At 43.5% G+C, this 26,134-nt stretch overlaps 2 protein-coding genes across 4 annotated transcripts in view; one reads left to right on the forward strand and one right to left on the reverse strand.

Moving 5' to 3' along the window:
• LAMB3 (laminin subunit beta 3) overlaps positions 1-26,134 on the reverse strand; it is a 135,160-nt gene that overhangs the window by 40,784 nt on the left and 68,242 nt on the right. Inside the window, exon 1 of one of the 2 annotated variants that reach the window (XM_077937094.1) lies at positions 211-273. The exons of the other annotated variant lie outside the window; for it this stretch is intronic. The gene's annotated coding sequence lies outside the window, so the exon portion shown is untranslated. Of the gene's footprint in view, positions 1-210; positions 274-26,134 lie in introns of those variants that run through there. 2 annotated transcript variants of the gene reach the window in all.
• The window catches only part of HSD11B1 (hydroxysteroid 11-beta dehydrogenase 1), a 79,502-nt gene continuing 60,558 nt past the window's right edge, over positions 7,191-26,134 (forward strand). Inside the window, exon 1 of one of the 2 annotated variants that reach the window (XM_077994051.1) lies at positions 7,191-7,357. The gene's annotated coding sequence lies outside the window, so the exon portion shown is untranslated. The remainder of the gene's footprint in view (positions 7,358-26,134) is intronic. The other variant, XM_077994100.1, reaches the window with a different exon arrangement.

Consider the following 26,134-nt stretch of genomic DNA (forward strand, 5'->3'; position numbering starts at 1 on the left):
TAAGTTGTTGATGCAAGTTGATGCATAATTGATATTCCAATAAATGTTAGAGTCTTGCCCCCTGTAAGCATTCCAGTGAAATCTAGCTCAAGTCAGCAAGTAAGGGTCAGTAGAAGCAGTGTCTCTTCAACACAAAGAGACCTCCCTCAAGTCCCCCACAGAGAAAGGTCACCTCGGACACTGACACGCCTGTGTTTTCAGTTCTCCCACCTGGTGGTCTCTTTCTCTCCACTTCCCCAACTCCCTGAACTCAGTCAGAGCTCTCAGGAAACTTTCGCCCTCTGCCCATCACCAGAGAATGTGACAAAGAACTCATTAATAATTAACTCAGCAGAAGAGAGCAAGGTGTTGCAATCCCAGATCCTCAGAGGAGACAAGGCAGGGCAGGTGTGCGGTGGGCCTCACCATGAGTAGCTAGGGCTCCTTAAATCCACCCCCCTCCCTTTATCTGAGGCCATGAGCCCAGGTAAATACACATTCGGTGTCTCAGACTTCACAGGCTTGGGCAGGTCCTGGAGTGGTTTGGCTTCGCAGGAGGGACATGCCAATTGCTGTGCTTGGCTCTCCCCCACACTCCTGGCAAAGTCCAGGAAGCTGTTTATGCAGACCCCCAAGAGCGGCCCAGCCAGCCTCACTCCTGAGGGACACTGATCATTTCCAAGTGGGGATCCAGTCCCCTGAGAACTCTAGGGCTCTAGGCACAAACTTTGGAACTTCAGAACCCAATTTGTTCAGTCAGGTAGCCTAAAATAGAGCCTGAGGCCAGATCAGGGTCCAGCTAAGATTAAAAGGGTATGGTACTGTGGCTTGAGCCCCTCAGCCTCCCCTGTGTGCACACCTTTCCTCTCTCCCTGCGCCCATCCTCCTACATCAGAGCACTCATCTGCCCTAGAGCCTTGGCTTATTAGAATGTGTGCTCAGGAAGGTGGCTAGTGAAGTCATCTCAGACTTCAGTGTCTCAAACCTCATCACTCCATCAGCAAATTCGGTCAGCTCCCCCTTCCAATAATAATCAGAATCTACTTCTGCCCTCCTGGCCTAAGCCTTGCTCCCTGGGACATCTGCAACAGCCTCCTCACTGATATATGGTCAAGTCCCAACACAGCAGGTTACGTACCCCCAGCTCAGAATCCTCACATGCCCCTCTCCCATGGAAGTCCAAGGCCGGAGCTTTTTCAGAGTCTAGGGGCCCTACACCACCTTCCTCCCATTACTCTTCCCCTCTACTACAATGGCCTCTATCCCTATCTTAGCTCAGGCTTAGGGCTTTGGCTCCAGCTGCTTCTGCTGCCTGGAATGCTATTGCCCCTGGATATCTACAAAGCTAACTCTCCGACCTCTTTCAAAGTCTTTGTTCAGATCCTAACTTCTCAATGAGGCCTACCCTAAACACACTATTAAAATTACAGCCAACTTCCCTGCCCCATCCCTGTCCCCCATCCTAGCACTCCTAACCCCACCTACCCTATATTTTGGTGAGTTATTTATTTACTTATTTGATAGGGGGGCATCACTTACCAGCTTCTAACCAACTATATAATTTATCTACTTATCATGTTTATTTTCTGTCTCTTCCTAACTAGAATGTGATATCCAAGAAGGCAGAGATTTATATCTTATTCCTCAATACTTGTGGAATGAATGGATCCACACTAAAGTACAAGCAATTAATATAGTTCAATGCATCCCCTGTGCCTTTTGTATAGTTGCATTCTCAGCGGGGACAACCCAGGCTTTGGGCACTGGGATGGATTACTAATAGTGGAAATCCATGTATCAGCCAGAGTGCGGAGGTCTTTTTTGAGGCACCTATCTCCAATTACAGAAATGTCACCATATTGACAGAGGCAGTCTCCTTCTTTTCCTGCTTCTCAGTCTTTGCTGGCAATGTCTCTGACAGGGTGTGGGGGTGGCATTAGAAGTTACTGTCTCTATTATCCATCTGTCGGTTCAAACCGTCCAAGTTTTTAGGGAGATCAGCCAAGATCTGATCAATCAGAGATCAAGGGATAGGGAACAAAGGAAAGAGGAAAGGAGGAAGAAAAGGAGAGAGAAGAGGTTCAGGGGGCATAAGAGAACCTGCTCCAGGCTGTGACTCTCAGGTGTTGGAGGAAGGGGCACCAGGTGACTCAAATGCAGGCCACACCTGAATACAGTGAATCATGGCTGAGTCCTTGTCTATGGGATAGGGTGGACTCCAGGAATGGCCCTGGGGATTTGCCATGTGACTAAAGCTGGCGTTGCCCTGCACTACAACACAACTGCTCAGCTGTCCAGACAACTAGTCACACTCTTCTCTGTGCTTCCCCAGGAACCAGGGAGAGAAAGTGGGCCTGGTGTGTTACAGAGGCACAGATAGCAGCCCAGCCTTAGGAGCGAGGAGGCTAAGCAGGACAGAAGCCGCCTGTCATGAGTGACTCTTTCATAGCCCTTCTCCTCTTCCCAGTCTCACCTATCCAACCTGAATGTTCACCCAGTGGAAAACTGTGCATACAGCTTGAGCCCAAGGGCTGGGAGCAATCAGGCAACTGGCCTAAAATCACTACAGCTGATGTCTGCTGAGTGCTCACAGTGCCCAGGCACTGTTCTGAGCCCTTTGCATATATCCACTCACTTAATACCCACCACAGCTCTGTGGGGATAGAAAATTGTCTTTCTCTTGCAGACAAAGAAAATGAGGCACATTTTTGATAACTTGGTCTCGGCTAGTAACCCGGGATTTGAGCCCAGGCCATTTTGCTCCAGCATGCATATTCTTAACCATTACACAGGGCCAAAGATGAGCCATATCTCCCAGAGTCCACCCTGGCTAATCCTTGGCCAGAGTCCACCAGACTCTGGACCTCATGTCTCCCAATGTCTGAAAACTCCTCTTTGTTGGCCGGGCACAGTAGCTCACACCTGTATTCCAGCACTTTGGGAGGCCAAGGCGGTTGGATAACTTGAGGTCAGGAGTTTGAAACCAGCCTGGCCAACATGATGTAACCCCATCTCTACTAAAAATACAAAAATTAGCTGGGCATGGTGGTGGGTGCCTATAATCTCAGCTACTCGAAAGGCTGAGGCAGGAGAATCGCTTGAACCCAGGAGGTGGAGGTTGCAGCGAGCCGAGATTGGGCCACTGCACTCCTGCCTGGGTGACGGAGTGAGATCCTGTCTTAAAACAACAACAACAACAAAAAACCCACCTCTTTGTGCCCTTGTTCCAACCCTTGGAGCACTGATACTGTCTAGGGACTCCACGAGTGACACTGATGCTGTAGAGACATCTAGAACAAACCCCACCAGGTGCTGCCTCCTTATTTGTTTTCCATATTGACAACCTCTCTTGTATGGGCACAGATGGAGAAGGTGCTGGCCTCCATTTCTTCCATCTCAGGGCCTCCAGCACATACCAGCAGGGTTTCCTCCCTCATACCAACAGGGGTGGGTCTGACTAAGGACAGGAGCACGCCAGGAGGCGTGGGAAGACAGAAAGTGACGGCAACATTGCAGTGAGCTGACAAGGTGAAGCAGAGGGCGTGACGAGAGGATGACACAACTTCCCCTTTGCCAAAGGAAGGAGATCCCCTGCCCTGAGGTCAAGAGCCTGGGCCACCTCACGGGCTGCAGCTCCTTCTGCTCTGTCTCCCAGTGTGCCCTCCAAATGGCCCAGCCCTCCTGAGGGGTACAGCCCAGTACAGCCTGCAGCCTGGTGGAGTCATATGCTAGCTCATGGCTGACTGACTCCCAGAGAACAGAGAAGAATCTTTTCATTCTTACCACCTCCATCCCCTCCCATATTTCCCAACATTACTCTGGCAGACAGGCTGGCCCATCACCACGCCCCCTCCTCTAACCCCAATCACCTCTGTCTCTATTCTGTGATTCTATTTGGTCATTGACCTCTGGGGATTAGGTTATTGGGCTCTAAGTCCAACCTCTGTGACCTTTGGGTAGATTTGCCATGTGTAGTTGCCCATGTGGCCATGGCCCAGCCTCCGTGAGAGGAGATATACACCTGTCTGAAGGAGCACCTAGCCACGTGGTATGGTGGGTCTGACAGGTTGGGAGCTTCTTGGGAAGGAGGGAAAGCAATGGCTGAGAGTGAGCTGGGGATTTTGTGTCCTGAAATCTGCTCTCGAAGCTCTCACAAGGCTGCCCCATATAACTTTCAAATTCTAAATATGATCCCTGGAAAGGCTACTAGACAAACTAGGCATCCTAATGTTTAAATTGGCATTTGAGGGCTGAGTATGGAGAAATAAACACCTTGTGGTTTGATGGGGAAGAGAGAATGGGTATGTCTGGCTTCTTGTCTGGAATCAACACTGCCTAAGGGCTTTTAATCAGCACCTGCCCGCAGCGCCTGTGGCTACACCGGGGTATGTGTATGGACTTGACGTAGCTCTGCTCCGCTACTCAGTAGAATTATAAACTTGGGCAAGATCCTCTCTAAGCCTCAGTTTCATTATTTATAATTAAAGGTATTGGATTTGAATGGTTCTTACTCAGGCTGCCACTCAGAATTACCTGAAGAACATAACATATCATATACCAAGACCAGGCCTCACCCAGAGAATTATTCACTGGCAGACAGGCAGAGACATATGTTTTTCAAGCCCCATAGGTGATTCTAATGGGCAGCCAGGGTTGGGAAACACTGAAGCCCCCTCCAGCTCTAGGATGCTGTGCCCTCAGGATGGGGTGGTGCAGACAGTTGTTAAAAGCCTAGACTTGAGAGAGAGTTGAAGGCTCAAGTCCTGGTTCTGGACTCACTATCTGTGTGACTTTGGAGAGCTCGTATAATCTCCAATAGTCCCATTCCTGCAATGGGAATAATGACAAATCTACCTCGTGGATCCTGTGAAGATTAAAGGAAACATGCATTATTGTCAGCAAACTGCCTGGCTAGGGCCATGCTCTACATGGTGTGTGCCTCACACACAGGTATTGGGGGCTATGATCAGCAGTCTTTGCAGCTGCTAACACAGAGCAACTAACACTCCCATCCAGATGGCTCATAAGTCATTCACTGGGCAATGAGCAGGCTTGGGCCATTCCTCTCCTCCTCCTCCGGGGAAGCCCCAGGCCCCAAACTGAGCATCTGTGCTTTGCACATTCCACCCTATTCCTTAGGAGCTGTAAACTCCCCAGTAGCCATGACCTGGACCAGAAAGAAAGAGAAGACCCCCAGGGGGACCAGTCAGAGCTAAGCTCCTGGGAGTAGGAGGATGCTTCCAGCCTTGCTGGATAGGGAAAGACAAAGGGTGTGAGGGCAGGGAGTGTTTACAAACACAGAGGACAGAGGACAGAGGGGCAAGTATCAGCTAATGGACTTATTGTTTTATGGCCTTCAAGAGTTAGTAAAACCAGAGTCCAACATCTGATTAAAAAGAAAGAAAGAAAAAAAAAAAAAGGTGTCAAAGCTAGTCTGGACAGCAGGTTTGCAACTGAACTCAGAATAATCTCCAGGAAGTCTGATGGCAATAGAGAAAAGGCACTTCTTCTCCCTGGGCCCCTGCCTTCACCTATCAGACAAGTTAAATGACTCTACTCAATTTAACTCTTTCCCTTTCAAACAGAATTCAAAACTGCCCCCTTCCGATCTAAATATCGATAAAAAGATTTTTATAATTTTGGAAAATGTTTAGGAGGTACTACTAGCTGGCAGAAAAAAGGAAAACAAATGTACCCCAAATCTACTTCACTCTAAAGAAAAAAGTACTCAGAAAATAAAATGTTACCATTTCTCCTCTCTTTCTGTTTCTCTGTGTACTCTCTTCTTCCACAATGAGCATATTTTACCAGAATAATCAGTGACAGTAAGGTAAAAAGATTTAGCGTGAGAAGAGTAAATCTTGTTCACTACAAGTGATCTTTGATTAGTCGTTCCTCTCTCTGCTCCCTCCTTGACCTGAATGCCCTTTCACTAAACCCACTGACTTCCCGAGAGTAGACTGTGTATGTTTCCTGAATCATTGCAGATTTTGTAAGATAGGGTTTTCCGTGTTTAAGAAGTATTGCTTCTTGAGGCAGGATTTGTTACGCCAAGAGAGCACTTAGCACATTTCCTCAATAAATGCTGTGGGAGGAAGGAAAGAAGACAGGAAGGGAGGGAGGACTGAACACACGAGTAACTACCAGCACCTTATTTTCCTGCTTCCTAACTGCTTGTATGTATTAGGACAAACCAAAAAGAAAGAACCAGAGTTAATTCTCATTTATCTATATTCTGGGAGAAAGAAGTAAGGATAACTAAAACTATTACTCTCGTCCAAATTTGCTTCTCCCATGGATATCTCCCAGGATAATGCTGATTTTGATTTTTCCCGTTGCTCACTTAGGACTCTGTACACCCAGCAGCTCATATTGTTCAAGTATAAATGTGTATATATGCCCAAGATTGTGACGTTATGTCTCTATGTCATATTTGTGCACTGTCTCCAACAAAAGACCATGACTCATTATAGCTAGGATTGCCAAATAAAAGAATCCCAGTTAAAACTGGATCTCGAAATACTTTGCTGGTGGAAGTAGGTTCCAAATATTGCATAGGGAATACTTATACTAAAATATGTATTGTTTACCAGAAATTTTACTGGGATTTCTGTCTTTTTATTTGCCAGATCTGGCAACCTCACTCATAGTAAGGGAGGAGACCACCCCTCATATTGTCTTATGTCCAATTTCTGCCTCCAAAGAAAGAAAAAGTAAAAACTAAAAGGCAGAAAAAAAATACACAAGCAGACAGTCTGGCACCACACCCTGGGCCTGGTAGTTAAAGATCGACCCCTGATCTAACCGGTTATGTTATCTAGAGATTCCAGACATTGTATGCAAAAGCATTGTAAAAATCCCTGTCCTGTTCTGTTTTGTTCTGATTACCAGTGCATGCAGACCCCAGTCATGTACCCCCTGCTTGCTCAATTGATCACGACCCTCTCATGTGGACCCCCTTAGAGTTGTGAGCCCTTAAAAGGGACAGGAATTGCCCATTTGGGGAGCTCGGCTCTTGAGACAAGAGTCTTGCCGATGCTCCCGGCCAAATAAAGTCCTTCCTTTTTTAACTCGGTGTCTGAATAGTTTTGTCTGCAGCTCGTCCTGCTACATTTCTTGGTTCCCTGACCAGGAAGCGAGGTGATTGGCGGATGGTCGAGGCAGCTCCTTAGGCGGCTTAAGCCTGCCTTGTGGCACATCCCTGCGGTGGACTCCGACCAGCCCAAGCGACGCAGATCCTGAAAGCACATCCGGGTAGGCATTTGCCCCGGTGGGACACCTCGCCAGAGCAGTGTGTGGCAGGCCCCTGTGGAGGATCAATGCAATGACTGATCACCAAGAAGGAACTGGTACTTGGAGTCTGGGCATCTGAAACTTGGTAAGACTAGTCTTTGGAACTTGCCTACTCCGTTTGAATGTAAGCGTGGCCTGATCACCCACAGCATGCCTTTATCAGCACTTTGGTTTGGTTTTCAGTTTGGTTTTGACTTGGTTTGAATTGCTTGACAGGACCAGTCTTGGGAACTTGCCCACTCCATTTGAGTGGAAGCTTGGCCCGATCACGCACGGCATGCCTTTATTGGCACTTTGGTTTTGGTTTTGACCTGGTTTGAATTGCCTGACAGGACTGGTCTTGGGAACTTGCCTACTCCATTTGAGTGGAAGCATGGCCTGATCACCCATGGAATGCCTGTACCAGCACTTTGGTTTTTGTTTTTGACTTGACTTGGATTGCTTGATACTTTGGTTTTGTTTTTGACCTGACTTGGATTTCTGGATACTCTGATTTTGGTTTTGATTTTGGTTTGGTGTAAACTGCCAAAGTGTGCATGTGCCCTTTTTACCCATTCTTTGTTTTGTGGTATGCGTGTGGTGTGAGTGTGGTGTTTTGTCTCAAAGAAGCATGAGTCAGGAACAAATAAGCCCACTCTACTAGGAACTATGTTGAAAAATTTCAAAAAAGCATTTAAAGGAGACTATGGAGTACTATGACACCAGGAAAACGTAAAACTTTGTGTAAAATAGACTGGTCAGCATTAGAGGTAGGTTGGCCATCAGAAGGAAGCCTGGACAGGTTCCTTGTTTCAAAGGTATGGCACAAGGTAACCTGTAAAGCCAGGGCACCCAGACCAGTTCCCGTAGGTAGATGCTTGGTTACAGCTGGTTTTAGAGCTCTCCACAGTGGTTGAGAGAACTGTAGCATAAGTGAGGCAGAGAAAGAGAGAGAGACAGAGAGGAGAAAGAGAGAGGCAGAGAGGAGAAAGAGAGAAGCAGAGAAAGAGAGGAAGAGACAGAGGCAAAAGGAAAGTCAAAGAGAGAAATAAAGAGAGAAAGAGAGATATATACAAGTAGTTAAGAAAAAAAAAAAGTGTGCCCGATTCCTTTAAAAGCCACAGTAAATTTAAAACCTGTAATTGATAATTGAAGGTATTCTCCATAACCCTATAACACTCCAATACCACTTTGTTGTCAGTGTAAACAAGGGCATATCCCGAAAGCACTGAGGCCTTCCTATTAAAAATCCTTAACCCAGTAACCCGAAGATGGCCCAAGTGCATTCAATCTGTAGTGGCAACTGCTTTGCTAACAGAAAAAAAAAGTAAAAAAATAACTTTCAGAGGAAACCTCATTGTGAGCACACCTCACTAGTTCAGTTCAGAACTATTCTAAATCAAAAAAGCAAAAAAGTAGCTTACTAACTCAAAAATCTTAAAGTATGCGGCTATTCTGTTAGAAAAAAAAAATCTATACCAATTCTAAGTTAATTTGGACAAAACAAGGTCTTATTAATAGCAAAGGATAGGCTGGGCATAGTGGCTCACGCCTGTAATCCCAACACTTTGGCAGGCTGAGGCAGGCAGATCACGAGGTCAGGAGATTGAGACCATCCTGGTTAACATGGTGAAACCCTGTCTCTACTAAAAATACAAAAAAAAATTTGCCGTGCACGATGGTGGGTGCCTGTAGTCACAGCTGCTGGAAGGTTGAGGCAGGAGAATGGCGTGAACCCGGGAGGCAGAGCTTGCAGTGAGCCGAGATCGTGCCACTGCACTCCAGCCTGGAAAACAGAGCAAGACTCCATCTCAAAAAAAAATGAAGAAAAAAAAAATACAAAGTATAATTAAAATCCCAAACTTACAAGGTTTTCAACAAAAGTAAAGTTTGCTAAAAGTTAACAGTGTAACATGTATTATACTAACGTCTATTCTTGTGGCCTTAGTCTAGTCCACAGACATAAAAGAAATTTGCTTTGAAAAAGAATGGTTATCATCTTCAAAAAAAAAAAAAAAGGAAAAAAGGGGGGACAGAATTTATGCAAAAAGAGTATTATATGGTAAATTCTTGTCCTGAAATAAATTAACTGGTTGTTTAAAGAAAGAAATAGTTGTAATAAATCAGAAAGTTGAAGCATGTCGAAGAATTGCCTGTGAAAGTTGTGAAAGAGAAAAATGTTATTAAAAAAAAGTATGCAAGAAATGTTGTATAATTTAAAAGTAACTAGGCCTCCTGAATGTAAAACTAAAAACAAGCAAACAAACAAACAAACAAACAAACAAACAAAAACAGTTTATGTGCAAGGTGTATAAGGAAAGTAAAATACACTTTTGGTAAAAAAATTATAAGGAGGCATGAGAATATAAATTTTTGCCTACATTAAAAGGTTAAAAATATGTATATTTTGTTTTAAAGGTTTAATCAAGTTTTAAAATGTTAATTGGAAAGAAAATTCTGGGGATAAACATTGGCTAAAGTTAAAGAAATATCATCCAGTTTTTCTATAAACTGGACATTAAAATAAAAGCATAGCAGGTTTTTCTTAAAACACCAACCTGCTCTTTAGCAAAAATTATAAAAGGTTAAAGAGTCTATAAAATCTTACCTTATGGTCAAACATTACAAATTGGATAAATATGTCTACAAGGTTTTATTAAAATTAGGTTTAACATTAATAACACACTAATATAAAGGTAAAATTTAGCTTATCTGGTATAAAAATAATACAAAAAGCATTGTTAAATGTAAAATGGTATTTGGCTTTCTTTGGTTTAAAAACTAATAAAAATAGGTGCTAAAGGAAATTTCTCAGTAAAAAGGCACTAAGGACTATAAAGTCCACTGCCAAGGTCCCTACATTTAAAACAAAAGTTCAATTTCTTAAAAATTATATACTTGGTTTATCTTCCACTTTCCTTTCCCTCAAAAACTAAAAGTCTTTTAGCACATGAACCACCCCTAGAAATTCCAGTAAACCAGCACTAGCCTGAAGATCACGTTCTCATCAAAGGGTGGAAAGAAGAAAAACTCAAGCCAGCCTGGGAAGGACCCTACCTTGTGCTGCTAACCACCAAGACTGCTGTTCGTACAGCAAAAAAAGGGATGGACTCATCACACCTGAGTCAAGAAAGCACCACCCCCTCCAGAGTCGTGGGCCATAGTCCCAGGGGAAAACCCTACCAAACTAAAGCTAGGAAAAATTTAACTCTTTTCATCTATTCTATTACTCTTTCTTCTTTCCTTGTTCTATTGCTGACCATCTAGTTATTAACATAACCAAGTCAATTTCGCCTCAAATTATGCTTGCCTTGTTGTACCCTGTGGAGACTTGCCAAGTCAAAAACAGCTTTCTACTTCAGAAAAGTACTCTGTCCCTCCTGATTCTCCTCAGACTGGGCATTAGTAAAGTAGGACCATTTAATGCGGGGAGATTTCGATAAAGACCCCAGTGCCAGTCTGGAGTTTTGCCCCCAATGTAGAGCTTTTATACAGTAGTTGGTCCAACATTCTGTGGACCACTAAAGAGCAAGGATGAACTGCACCAACTGGTTTTTGTAATTTCCTAAAATCATACATTCATTTTACTAGAGGATCATAGAAGTTAAAGACTTAAAACAAACTTTAGCAATTAAGACAGGATGCAAATGCCTGGTTAAAATGGATCAAATATTCCATCTGCATGTTAAACAAAAGCAATTGTTATGCTTGTGCACGTGGCAGGCCAGAGACCCAGATTGTCCCCCTTCCACTAAGATGGTGTTCCAGTTGACCAGGCATAGGCTGTACGGTAGCTCTTTTCCAGGATTCTACAGCCTGGAGTAATAAGTCATACCAAGCTCTGTCTGCTATATCCCAAAGTCTGGCACTCTGGGAGTTAGCCCCTGAGGGCCATCCAGCTTCCATCTTCTGACACTAAGTTCACTTTGTGTCTCTCACAACAGGGAGGAAACTTAGCATTCCTGGGAAACCTGAAAGGATACAGTGAGCTTAAGAATTTTCAAGAGCTTATCAATCAGTCAGCCCTTGTTCATCCCTGAGTGGATGTGTGGTGGTATTGTGGTGGACCTTTACTGGGCACCCTGCCGAATAACTAGAGTGGCACTTGTGCTTTAGCCCATTTGGCTATCCCTTTCACCCTGGCTTTTCGTCAACCAGAGGGAGAAAGAGACATTGTAAAGCGAGAGAGGCCCCTTATGGGTCTTTCAACTCTCACATCTATTTAGATGCAATTGGAGCCCTGCAAGGAATACCAGATCAATTTAAAGCTTGAAACCAAATAGCAACAAGATTTAAGTCAATATTTTAGTGGGTGACAGTTAATAAAAATATAGATTAGATAAACTACATCTATTACAACCAACAGCAACAAGCTTTTCATAAGAAAAGAAAAAAGAAAAAAACTCATGTTGGCCTCAGTCCTGGGGCTACCTGACCTGACAAAACCCTTTACACCCTATGTGTCAGGAAAAAAAATGGCAGTTGGAGTTTTAACCCAGACTGTAGGGCCCTGACCAAGGCAACTCGAACTCTTGGGCAAAACCTAAAGTCCCTCCATGCTGTGGTGGCTTTAATAAATACCAAAGGACATCATTAGCTAACGAATGCTAGACTAACTGGATACCAAAGCTTACTCTGTGAAAATCCTCGCATAACCATTGAAGTTTACAATACCCTAAACCCCACCACCTTGCTCCTGGTATCAGAGAGCCCCGTTGAACATAACTGTGTAGAGGTGTTGGACTCAGTTTATTCTAGTAGGTCCAACCTCCAAGACCTTCATTAAACATTAGTAGACTGTGAGCGGTATGTGGACGGGAGCAGCTTTGCCAACCCCTGCAAAGCAACTCTGAAGAAGACGACAAGCCCCGCTCCAGTCACACCCAGAAGCTGACTGGTCCACACACGGCCGAAGCATGAGGAAACTCATTAGGGGACTCATTTTCCTTAAAATTTGGACTTGTGCAGTAAGGACTTCAACTGACCTTCCTTAGACTGAGGGCTGTTCCCAGTGTATACATCAAGTCACTGAGGTAGGACAAAAGGTTGCTACGGTCCTATTATTTTACTGTTATTATAAGTGTACTGGAACTCTAAAAAGAACTTGTTTGTATAATGTTATTCTATACAAGGTATGTAGCCCAGGAAATGACCAACCTGATGTGTGTTATGACCCATCTGAGCCTCCCATGACTACAGTTTTTAAAATAAGATTAAGAACTGAAGACTGGTGGGGACTCATAAACGATATGAGTGAAGTGTTAGCCAAAAAAAAAGAAAGAGGTGCCCAAACAAGTCACCTTGAAATTTGATGCCTGTGCTGTCACTAACAGCAATAAGTTAAAAATAGGGTGTGGTTCTCTTAATTAAGAAAGAGTCTATATGGCAGAAAATAAGTACATTTATCATAAATTAAGACTGTACAAAAATAAATGTGGATACTGGTCTTGCATCATTTAGGCTACTTGGATAATAAATGAAAAAATCCCGTCCACCTTCAGCAAGAGAAAGGTGCCCCTTCCTGTACCAGTGGTCAGTGAAACCCCTTAGAACTAGTAATAATCAACCCCCTTAATCCTCGCTAGAAAAACGGGAAATGTGTAACCCTAAAAATTGATGGAGCTGGACTGGATCTTCAAGTAAATATCGTGGTTTGAGGAAAAGTTTATAAATGCTCTCCTGAGCCAGTATTTCAAAGCTTCTATGATGAATTGAAAGTGCCAGTACCAGAAATTCCAGGAAAAAGAAGAAATTTGTTTTTGCAATTAGCCGAGCATATAGCCCAGTCTCTCAACGTCACTTCATGTTATGTATGTGGAGGAACTGTAATAGGATATCAATGGCCATAGAAAGGTCGAGAATTAGTACCTACAGACCCAGTTCCTGATGAATTCCCGGCTCAAAAAAAAAAAAAAAAAATTCACCCTGATAACTTTGGGGTCTTAAAAGTCTCAATCATTAGACAATACTGTATAGCAAGAGTGGGGAAGGACTTCACCCTTCCTGTAGGAAGACTCAGCTGCATTAGGCAAAAACTGTGTAATAGTACTACAAAAACAGCCACCTAGTGGAGTTCAAACCATACTAAGAAAAATCCATTTAGTAAATTCCCGAAGTTGCAAACCGTGTGGACCCACCCAGAGTCCCACTGGGACGGGACAGCTCCCACTGGATTATACTGGACATGTAGGTGTAGACCTTACACCTTATTACCCAACCAGTAGGCAGATAGTTGTGTTATTGGCATTATTAAACCATCTTTCTTCCTACTGCCCGTAAAGACAGGTGAAATTCCCTGTCTATGCTCCCTGTGAAAAGAGAAGCATAGCTATTAAAAAAAAGTAAAAAGATAATAAATAGCCCCCTGAGAGAATCATACAATATTATGGGCCTGCTACTTAGGCAGAAGATGGCTCGTAAGGATATCGGACTCCCATTTACATGCTCAACCGAATCATACAGTTACAAGCTGTCTTAGGAATAATCACTAATAAGACCAGCAAAGCCTTGACTATTCTGGCCTGGCAAGAAACTCAGATGAAAAATGCTATCTATCAAAATAGATTGACTCTTGGCTACTTGTTAGTAGCTAAAAGAGAAGTCTGTAGAAAATTTAACCTTACCAATTGCTGCCTGCACATAGATGATCAAAAAGTAGTCGAAAATATAGTTAAAGATATGATGAAACTGACACATGTGACTGTAGAAGTGTGGCATGAAGATGTACAATGATCTGAGAAAGTAAAGGTTGCTCCAAGTCCAGGAAAAACCTGGATGGAAACAGTGCATGGGAATAGCAGTTCCCTTCAGGGACCTGGGGAAGAAAATAGTATTGCCAATATGGCTTTTGTGCAGGAGACTCTACTCCACTGCTGCGGCCTGATGTGCAGGAAGCTTTTCCCAGCCAAATCACACCACAGACCCATATTGAGTTTGTAGAAACTTTAACAACTCTGTCTTTCTTGAGTCAAATACTGTTAAAACAGGTTGTTCACTCTTGAATGTGGTGCCATTCTTAAGATACATGTGAACATACACACACAGGCACACACATACCTTTGCACTTTTTCCTGCTACATTTTATCTTGTTAGTTTTGGCTTGTTCTCCATTTGCAAGGCATTGGATTTGGTATGGACTTTATCCTGCATACTCTCCATCATCTCCAGGTTAAAGTCCAAAGTCTTCAGCTGGGCACTCAGGGTCCAGCTGATAAAGTTGCATTTTAGGCCCTAACTCACACAACCCCCTTCACAGACATGCTTTGATTTAGTCATTTGCTCTCTCAACCACACTTAGGCTGGATTCATCCAACTCTGCCTGTCTGCACTGCCCTCTCCTCCTGTATACTTGGCAAGATCCTAAATCCAAGACTCAGACCAGATTCCTGGATCAGTGGTGGCTTCTCTGGCATTCTCTGTAAATTCTTCCCAAACTCTGGCAAGTGGACCTGACCTATACAACTCCATCAGCAAACAGTTCCATTCTGTTTTGTCAGTCTCTTTTCTAAATATCTCAAAGTTGCATACTTATGCTTGTTCAATGTTAATTATTTTGTGATTTATCCCCAAACATGGATCATAAAATCCTTGAAGTTAAGGAGATTTCTTGAGTTCATAGCCCAGTGTTTGCACATAATAGAGGCTCAATAAGCAGATACTGACTTCTTAGTAGGAACTCTTAAGGCAAGAGACAACCATAAAAAGTGCTTGAAGAATATGATTCCATGAATATCACCCCGTAACTCCCTCTTGGGACAACTTAGCAAGAAAATCACCCAGAAAAAAAAAATAATTTTCCCCTCAAAATTGGAACCTGAGAAAATTCATGATAAACTGATCCACTCATCAGCAGAATTTCAACCCTATGCAGCTGTGAGTTACACACCAACTTCCTACTCTATCCACCCTAGCTGGTACTTACACATGGGAACAACCAAATTAGCAGTACTTTTGGTATTTGAAACTGAAATAGTTCTGGGATCAGGCCATAGATTCTAGTCACTCCAGCCTTTAAGATCCAGCTTTTAGAACCTTGAGAATGAAAGAGGTAAATGTGGGTTTAGGGGAGAGGAGGGCACAGACGGACAGATGGTCTTAAGAATCAAGTACCCCTAAACATGTTTTAAGAATTCTGTGTCACTCCCAAAGAATTAGGCAACATGTGTATCAAAAAGGTCTAACATTTGCTGTCTATCCCTGTGCTGACAATGATAATGTGTCCCACTGTCAGTTTCTGGCCCATTGCAGCCCTTGGCCAATGAGCACCAAAGCCAATATGCTGAGAAGCCCCTCCCCACAACCAAATGGGGTCTAGGAATGTTTGTTTCTCTAAGTCCATTGCCTGGGGATCAAGAGTATCCCAGGAATTGACATAAGCATTGAGGGGCAGCTTCTCTCACCAACAGACCCTCTGTGTATTCAAACTGCTGCTTTCCTGGCCTTTCTGTCTAGATCTTTGACAGTGCCTGTTATTCTTTTAGTTGTTCTGGGGGTCTGAATCTCTTGTCTGAATCCTCCTCAGCAAATCAGTCTGCATATTGCATACTGATACTCTTCCACCCCCAGCTTCTGTCTGGTACTCACTCTCAGGGCCTGGACTTCTCTTCTAGTTTTCCTCATCACATTTCAGCAGACCCTTCTGACTTATAACCTAGAAACAAAAAAACACCCAGAACCATTCATTCATTCAACAAATATTTATTGAGTGCCCACCCAATGCCAGGAACCCAGCAACATAGTAGTAAACAACTCAGACACAATCATTATCCAGAGGAAGTCTACTGTGTCGTGGGACACAGACATTAAACACATAATTACCAAATAATTTATTAATTTTGCAACCGGAATAACCTGGACTTCTTTAGCCATCCAAGAGTCACTCTTTCCCTCTACTATCCAAATAACAATAATTCTGGGAATTCTAAGGTTAGATGCTAACATACAAATCCATTCTAGTTGTTGCTGCCCCCAAACACTTCTAGCTTTCTTATCACCATTTCTCTATGCTGTCCCCAATCTCTCTTGCCTATCTTGGCCCCCAAAGGAAAGCATGAACACATGGTCTTTCCTCCATTTTCCAAATAACAAAACACATAGCTGTTGAGTTTAAGAAACTTTACTGAAAGTTTGGAGAAGACATAGGGAAATGACTACCCCAAAATAAATATCAGCTCTCACCACACCCAGAATTCGTGCAACATCATAGCATGTTCTGCCATCTCCTGAGCTCTGAAACTTCACCAGGTTGCAGAGGCTATGGCCCTCCCTCTTTCAACAAGAGTATTCTCTTTCTATGAATTCACTTCTCTCTTCTCAACCCAAGAAGAAAGCGTCTTACAAGGTAACAACCCAAACAAGTCTATCTGCCGTGGGATTATAATCCACTCTGTGCTGTTTGCCATCCATGAGCCTACATTCATTCATTGATTCATTCATTCAGGAACTATACCTTGATCACTTACTTTGTATCAGGCATCGCACTAGGTGAGGAGGTTATAGCAACAAATAAGACAGACAGGACCGTCCTTCATAAAGAAGACCAACAATAAGCTAGTAAACTAAAAACTATACCTGAGAATTACAAATTTTGATGCTTTCTGTGAAATATGAGAAAACCAGAATGATGTAATAGATGGGTCTCAGGAAGGGGGGATTGCCACTTTAGAAAGGACAGATAAGAGAAGTCCCCCTGAGAAGGTGACATGTGGGATGAGTCCAAAAGATTTAGGTCTGGATTTCCCAAAACAAGCTAAGCATATATTTAAGGTACCGGTAAGGTAGAAGCACCAAAATTTCCTTTGAAAATTTTTATTTTTTAATACATCAAAAAAGACATGGAAGTAGACCCCTTAGGAAAATGAGAATGCTGTAGGCGCTTCCTTATACATATTTTAAAATGTAATATTGTGTTTATTTTTATTTAGATGGGCAGTGTAGAGGACCCTTAATCTTTCCAGGGTTTAGGATCTCTAAAGTCATACTCAATCCTCAGAATATGCCAGAAAGGGGTGTTCTAGGCAGAGAAGGAACAAGCAAAAAAGTCCAGTGGCAGCAAAGAGTTTGGCCTCTTCTAGGAGCAGGAAGAAGGGGTGAAAAGAGCATGAGCAAGGTCAGGGGTTAAAGCCAGGGTTGGGGAAGGAGACAGGGGCCAGTTCACATAGAGGAAATGGTTCTCAACTCTGGTTATGTATGAAAAGTCCTTGGAATATTCTAAAACTTTCTGATGCCTGGGCCCTACTTCAGGAGATTTAACTGACCTGGAATGGGGTTGAGGAATTGGTATTTTTTTTAAGTTTCTCAAGTGATTCTAACATGTAACCAGAGTAAAAAAAAACATTGACATGGGGCCTTGGAACCAGCCAGAGGGACAGAATGTTGAATGATGAAGAACATGGACCTTGGAACCACATTACCTGGTTTTGAGTCCCATCCCCACCACTGACTAGCCGTTTGATTCCCAGACACTTTGCAAAAGCTTTCTGTTCTTCAGTTTCCTCATCTATAAACACAGGTATAATAGTTTACCTACCTCATAGAGCTGTTTGTAGGCCTAGTAAGTTAATACATACAAAGGTCTCAGAAGGCACACCCTGAAGATGCAGTAACTTTTACTAAAATAGCTGTGACTATCCTATGCTTTCCTAGAGATGGAAAGGGGTGGATGCAGACAAAGTGTCAGTTTGATAGAACTAACAGCACTTGCTGAAAAACTGGAAGAGGGAGATGGGGGGGGGAAAGGAATAAAAGATAGCTTCCATGTTTGGGGTTTTAGCAATTAGGTGGAAAGTGAGGCTGTGTCCCAAGATGGGGAAGACTAGGAGATAAATAAGTTTTGAAGAAAAAAAATCAAGAATTTCATTTGGCATGCATTAACTTAAAGACACACTATTAGACATCCAAGAAGAGACGCCAATCAGGCAATATGTAAGCCTGGAGCTCAGGAGAGACAAACCAATTTCAGAGCCATTAACATATAGAGCTGTCCTGTTTAATACAGTAGCCACCAACCACACATAGGGGGTTATTTAATTTAAATATAGATTAAACAAAATTAAACATTCAGGTCACCAGTTTTCACCACATTTTAACTGCTTAGGAGCCTCATGTAGCTAGTGGCTACTATACTGAACAGCACAGAGATGCAACATTTCCATTGCTGCAGAAAGTTCTGTAGGGAGCACTGAAGGAGTCTCAAACCATGGAACTGTAGGAAGTCATCTAGGAAGTGGTCCATGATTCTGGCTACACACTAAAATCATCTCCAGGAATTCAAATTGATTTGTCTTGGGGAAGTCTCAGGCATTGGTAATTCTTAATAACTCAGGATGACTGTAAAGTGGAGCCAGGGCTGAGAGCAACTGACCCAGGGAAATAATGCAGGAGAAGAAAGGAAACATGGGAGGGCCTGGATTGCTCCAACAGTAGGGGCAGTGACTCCAGAACCAATCTTTCTCTAGAGCTCCTGATTCATGATTCACATACAACTATCTGATGAACATCGTTGCCTGCATGTCCCATAAACAGCCCAAACTCAATAAATCCAAAATGGAGCTCATTTTTCTCACCAGAGGTGTTCTTCCCCTTCTCATTCCCACACTTGGGAGTCATCCCAAGTCCCAAGTGATTCCTCTTCCACAGCACAAGTCTGCCAGGTTTTCTGATTTATCGCTCAGTCTGTCTCTTTCTCTCCCCATTATCTCTGTCTTGGCCCAGTTCTTCAGGGTCTCCTGCCTGAATTACTGTAACAACATCTCACTAGCTGCCTCTAGTTTTGCCCCTCCCTTATCTATCCTGCACTCTGCCACAGCGATCTACTTAAAATGCCAGTCTTGTAGTGTTTTGCTGTGTAAAATGTATCAGTGTCTCTCCTTGCCTATAGGATACAGTTCAATTGAAGACAGATTTGTCACTATGTATCAAACATCTCAAAGGAACTATGCACTGCCCTAGTTCTGAGAACACTGCACTGAGCAAGACAAAGAGCTCCTGAATAGAACTGCAGCCCTGCAATGGGGACAGACAAGAGGGTTATGAAAGGGAAAGTGAGGTGGCCATGGGAGCATGCAGCAAGGGGAGCTGGCCTTATCTAGGTGAGAGGAAAGGTCTTCCCTGGAAATGAGAGAACAGTGACACTTGGAGGATGAGTAAGAGTTCAACAGACCACAGGGGATGAAGAACATGTTCTCTACACATGGAAAGAACTACCTGGGTAAGGACCTGAGCCTGCAAAGGAACAGAACAGTGTGACTGGCACCGAGAGTGAGGGTTGAGGGATATGGGATGAAGCTGGAAAAACAGACAAGGACAGGATGGTGGGTGGCTTATATGCCATGTGAAGAATCTGGGGCATTCCAAAGGGCAAAGTGGGGATCCATTGAATGATTTTAATTTTTATTCCACTAAGTTTTTGCTAAGCACTGAAGGATTTGAAAGAGAAGAGTGACATGGCGAAGTCTGCACTTTTTAAAAAGACTACACTGGCTTGAAGTGGAGTAGAGTGGCCAAAACCTGAGGCAGAGAGAACAGCTGTGAGGCCATACTAAATGGTCTGGGGGAGGCAATGAGAGCTTAGACTAGAAGGGTAGCAGAGGAGATAGAAAGCAGATTGAATTAACAGATGTTTAAGAGGTAGAATAAGTCTTGGTGATGATTATTATTATTATTATTACTATTTTGAGATGGAGTCTCGCTCTTTCCCCCAGGCTGGAGTGCAGTGGTGCAATCTCAGGTCACTGCAATCTCTGCCTCCCGGATTCACGCCATTCTCCCGCCTCAGCCTCCTTAGTAGCTGGGACTACAGGCACCCGCCACCACGCCCAGCTAATTTTTTGTATTTTTAGTAGAGACAGGGTTTCACCATGTTAACCAGGATGGTATCAATCTCCTGACCTCGTGATCCCCCCGCCTCGGCCTCCCAAAGTGCTGGGATTACAGACGTGAGTCACAAGTCTTAGTGATTTTTCACATTGGAGAGGTAATGGAGAGCAAGGAGGAAAATATGGCTCCTTGACTTCAAACCTGAGCTGCTAAGTGAATGGTGCAGCTTAGGTTAAGAAAGGTGATTATAAGTTATGGGGTAGAAATATTGAATTTGGCTTCAGACACAGTAATTCTGATACCTGCAAGACATCCAAATCAAAAATGTAGAATAGGCAGAGGGATACACAGCTCTAGAGCTCAGATTTGTAAGTCGTCTGTGTAGAAGCAGCAATGGAAGCCCTGGCAGTAAATTAAATCACTGAAGAGAGCATGTGGAATAAGAAAAGGGGCTCCAGGACTAAGTCCTGAGAAATGCTGACATTTGTAGGTTAGATAAAAAGGACAACTGAGATAAAGATCCTGAGTTTTGTCCAGAACAGGGTAAGAGGAAAACCAGCAGAATATGGTATCATGGAAGCCAAAGAGAAATGTGTTTCTAGAAGAAGGGAGTGGTCACTAGTTCCTAGGCATGACATGAGTAAGTGATTATTTATACAACTGCTCGTTATCTGACCCCTACTTACTGCTTCCTGCTCATTTTCTGCCATTTCCCAAAATCCATCCTTTATGATTTAACACCAATCTTGTCTAACTTCTCTTGGACCATGTGATGCTTTATCTTGCATCCTCCCTTTTCATATGCAGTCCCATCTCATTCAAGGCCTCCCCATGCCCTGAACAACACCCTATCCCAGAACCGCCTGGTGAACACCATCCATCCTTTAACATCCTAAGCCTCTCAGGAATCATTTACCCATAGGCCTTCTTTGACCACCTCCTCCCCAGATAGAATCATACCTGTCTCATTCTGTTCTCTTTGTTCATCTGGTATAAATTTCTATTACAGTGCCTATCCCAATATACGATAATACCTCGTTTATAGTCTGTGTCCTCTACTTCACTATAAGCTTCTTGAGGGCAAATGCAGTTTGTATTCTGCTTTTTTTCTTTTTTCTTTTTTTTTTGAAAAGGAGTCTTGCTCTGTCACCAGTCTGGAGTACATAGGCATGATCTCGGCTCAGTGCAACCTCCGCCTCCTGGGTTCAGGCGATTCTCCTGCTTCAGCCTCCCGAGTAGCTGGGATTACAGGCATGTGCCACCACACCCGGCTAATTTTTATATTTTTAGTAGAGACGGGGTTTCCTTATGTTGCCCAGGATGGTCTTGATCTCCTAGCCTCCTGATCTGCCCGCCTCATCCTCCCAAAGTGCTGGGATTACAGGTGTGAGCCACCACACCCGGCCTGTATTCTGCTTTCTATAACTATGATTAACACAGTGTCAGGTACATGGATGGCTTCAACGAATATTTGTGGGCCTTACTAGAAGCTACCTAAATGTCACCTAAGGAATGCAAATGTCCTGGGCTTTGATAAAGCATCATGGAAATTGCTGATGTAGAGCAAGAGGCAAAGACAACTGAATAATAACAGCCATCATTTAACGATTGCTTCATTTGTGCCAGACACTGCCTAAGTCCCTTACAGAGCTCTATCTCGTTCACTCTTCATCATACTGTGTTTCACAGGGGCTTATCATCATCACCACACCCCATTTAATAGGGGCTATCATAACTCTTACTTCACAGATGTGGAAATAGAAGCTATAGAAGTTAAGTCACTTGCCCAAGGTCAGGCCCTAGCAAATGTAGGAGTCAGGATTTGAAGGAACCCAGATTTGCTTGACTTTAGAGCCCTGTACCCTTAAGTCCAACTGGCATTTGAGCCTGGGAAAAATTCCTCGTGCTGATTCAAACTTGTAAAGCATATTGTTTAATCTGGAAATGGTATGTAGGCAGCAGGGTGCAGTTAATTCTAACCACACCACCCATGGCTATTCAAGGCTCCCAGCACAGTCTGCATGCCCCAGCAGCTGGTGGCTCTGCTTGACCAAAAGATATGAAGGACAAAAGCAGAATGCCTATGAAGTCTGTTTCTTTGCCTTGATTTGTACCAGGGGTAGGCTGGAGGGTGCCCCAGAATGAGCCAATGGCTGCAATGTCAGACACTAAGTTGGGAGTGGAAGTGAAAGGTGAGGAGACCAGAGTGGAGGAAACTAAGCCAAGTTGCCAGGTCTTGGGCAATTTCAATACCAAGGCTCTGAGCCAAGGACAGGCTACTGTGCTTGAAATAACTTCCCAAGAGAGCCTTAACTGGTCACTTCGCCCTCTCTATCCAAGCACTGACTTTTAGGTCAATGTAACTAATATTGACTAGCCCCCTATTCTATGTTAGCACCACAAAAGATACAAAGCTTTGGTCTTCCACAGAGCCGAGGCAAGCCCACAGGAAACAATGAGAGAGCTGTACAAAACGGTAATCAATCCAGTGCCAACCTGTGCAGTACAAGCCCCAAAGGCGACTGAAATTCACAGAAAGGAGAGATCAGGGTGTGCTGGCACAGGCAGTGGTAGCTTCTTGGAGCACATGAACTTGACCTCAATGAAGAAAGGAAGACAAAGTAGAACGAGGACAGCATTTCAGGTAGAAACAACAGTGTGAGCAAAAATGAAGCAGCAGCAATGAGAATGAATTGTTTCTTGGCCTGTGAAGAAACCTCTCTGTGGAGCAAAGGGCTGTTGTGGGAGAAGAACAGGAGAAGATCAGACCATAGAGGTCCTGATTTCCAAGAATACTAAATCAAGCAAATTCAACATGCAGGATCCAGGAGTCCATTATGTGGGCAATAAGAAATGATCTTGAGCTTTAAACAGGCAGTTGACAATAAAAAATTAAATTTTAGGAAGATTCATTTGGTGGTAGTGTTTAAGATGGATTAGAGGATAAAGGATTAAAAGCAAAAAAAGTGTCCCCCCAAAAACCTGAATGCTTCTTTAAGAATCTACTAAAAGTTGGACTGCAAACAAAAACACACACACAAACAACAACAAAAAAAAAAACAGCCCCTTCCCTGCCAGGCTTCACAGTCCAATGGGAAAGCCATTCATTAATCCCATAGTTACCCATTAAGGACCTATTATGTGCTAAGGATTATACTGGGCACTGGGGACACAGTGAGGAGCAAACCAAAGTCCCCACCCTCATGAAGCCTATCCTGCAATGCACGTGGAAGACAATGTAAAACCAAACCATTAAGTACATCCACATATAGTCAGGTAACCAAGTGCTATGAAGAAAAAGAAAGTACGGCACTGGGTGGAGAGTGGTGGGATGCAGTAGTCACGGAAGGCTTCTCCAAATAACTGCCATGATATTTTAAGCCCAGAGAACAAATGAAATGGAGACGTCACTGCTAGAAATAAGGATATTGAGAAGAAGACTAAGCTTGTAAGAGTACAGAGAAGGGAAGGAGTCTTGTTTTAATTGTGTCAAGCTGTGATAATAGCAGGGTATCCACACAGAAATATCTAGACTCTAGAACTCTAGTCTATAAGACCAGAAGAGATAGAGGCTACACATATAAATTTCAGTGTCTTCCCTTGATATCTGAGTGATAAGAAGCTTTCTTTCTAAAACTATGAAAGTAACTAAGGGACTAAAAAAAAGTTTCAAGTGGGGTAGTCTTAAAACTACAAATAGGCCGGGCGCGGTGGCTCACGCCTGTAATCCCAGCACTTTGGGAGGCTGAGACGAGTGGATCGTGAGGTCAGGAGATTGAGACCATCCTGGCCAACACGGTGAAACCCCGTCTCTACTAAAAATACAAAAAAAAAATCAGCCAGGCGTAGTGGCGGGCGCCTGTAGTCTCAGCTACTCAGGAGGCTGAGGCAGGAGAATGGCGTGAATCCAGCGGGCGGAGCTTGCAGTGAGCCGAGATCATGCCACTGCACTCCAGCCTGGGCTACTGAGCGAGGGTCTGCCCCCAAAAAAAAAAAAAAACTACAAATAGTTTTGTCATATCTCCTATTATGACTCCCTCCCTCCAGCTGCCTGGAGTCCCAAGGGTGGACAGTGACTTTGTGTAGGTGGCAAGCAGCTGGTAACAAAATAATAATTATTATTATATTATAATTATTGTAATAATAATTATTATTGAAGCTCATTTACAACTAACCATCCAAAAGACCTCTTTCCCCTGTGTCTTCAATCTCTAAGACAGGGTGGTAGGGAGAGTTCCATCCCTCCTCTGTACTTACCCTTTGAAACACATGTACCCCTTTATGACTTTACCTTCTGAAGATGGCTCTGAATGTGTCTGAGAAAGGGATTTAGAAAGCAAAATATAAAAAATTTAAACTAGCCCTTCCTACCTTCCTAGAAGTGGCAAGAGTTAAATGTTGAGATAGACTCAAGGGTAGGATGACTGTTTCAGTTCGCCTGGAAGTGTCTCAGTTTTAGCACTGAGAGTCCTGCATTTCAGAGAACCCCTCAACATTGAGCAAAGTAAGATGGTTGGTCAACCTATGGCTTGGTTTGACCATCATAGCTATAACCTGTGTCTTACCCGTGTGCATGACACAACACAGTGCTTTACTTCCTTAAAAATGACATCAGCCCCATTAAAGTACGTGTTTAGTTTCCAAGCCCTACCTAGTCACCTTCTACTCTAGGAGCCAGGTTCTCTTTTCCCACCCAGACAGATGAGCCGTGCTCAGAAATTCCTAGACATGAGTTGACACTGGATTCCTTAGCCTTCTACTCCCATCATCTCCCACTCAGCCCCAGCTACCACCTAAACTAGGAAGATCAAATCTACCAGTGACCTCCATCCACGGCACTTGCTGCCCCTCCTCTGTCCAGCTCTTGCCAATATAGCTGCTGGAACCTGGAGGTCAAAGTCAAATTATCAAAAAAGGATCTGAGCTGGTGATGTGCGCTAACACAGCAAATCACAGGAAAGGAGAACTCCAGATAAATTACAGCCTTCTGACCTAGGAAGATGTGTGGTTTGCGTCTCTGTGTTACAGAAACACAGGAAATGCTTACTGGACCAGTCAATTTCAGAGTTTTGGGTCCCAAGCTAGGCTGACTCACCTTCAGAATGGAAACCAAGTGACAGCCCTCATATCAGGGCACACATCACATGCTCTTCCAGAAGTCAATGGGTTTGGAACCCTCGCAGATATTGGGAAAGCTCACTAATCATTTCTACCAGTTATCAGAGGTTGCTCTGAAATTATAAGGAAGATTCAAAGAAAACACCAAGACTGATATTAAACTTGGCAGGAACCCTTGTTACAGAATTTTCCTGCCTGACAAGGTTAAAAGAACAATAAGCAGGAAACACAATCCTCCAGGAATAATCAATCCTCTTTGGCCCCTGGTCACCTTGACTCAAACAGACTAAATTCTAAAATGTAGAATTTCAAATAAGCTATTTAGATAACCTTGACCATTCTCCACACACAAGCCCTTGCCTGAACTATTAATAGCCAAGGCAAAGGGTAGTTGTTATTGCTGCCTTTTTAAACTGAACCATCTGGGAAATTGCTTCAGACCCCCCAAGAAAGATTCCTGTTAACAATTCAAAAACTAAAATATTTGATCCCTGACACAGCCCTTTCCCCTGACCCGCCCTTCAGGCTCAGTCTGACTGACTGCAAAGGCTGTTGCAAGATTGCATCACTGACCTTTGCAATTTTCTGGCCAGTTTGATTTCCCCTTTTTTCCCCTGCCCCCTCCCTTTCTCTGCTTAAAGCCCGTTGGCCAATTTGCCTCTCCTTTTCCCCTACTTTGCTAATTCTGGCATATCCATAACCAAAGCCAAATTAGAATGCTCCCTTGGCCCCAGGTGATTATATCTAATCCTGATCAAAATCAATCCTACATCTTCAACGTCCAAGAGTACTCACACTATGGATTCTTACTTAAGCTGTCTACTACACACCCTTCTGCCCACAAACTGCTTCAAAGCTGAAGTTGAGCTGGAGCAGTGAAGTTGTACCCCCAAACCCAGGAGGGTGGCAGAGAATTATTGAGGAGAGTATGAAATACTTCCATTCTAGA

The sequence above is a fragment of the Macaca mulatta genome, chromosome 1, assembly GCF_049350105.2.
Source record: "Macaca mulatta isolate MMU2019108-1 chromosome 1, T2T-MMU8v2.0, whole genome shotgun sequence".
NCBI lineage: Eukaryota > Metazoa > Chordata > Mammalia > Primates > Cercopithecidae > Macaca > Macaca mulatta.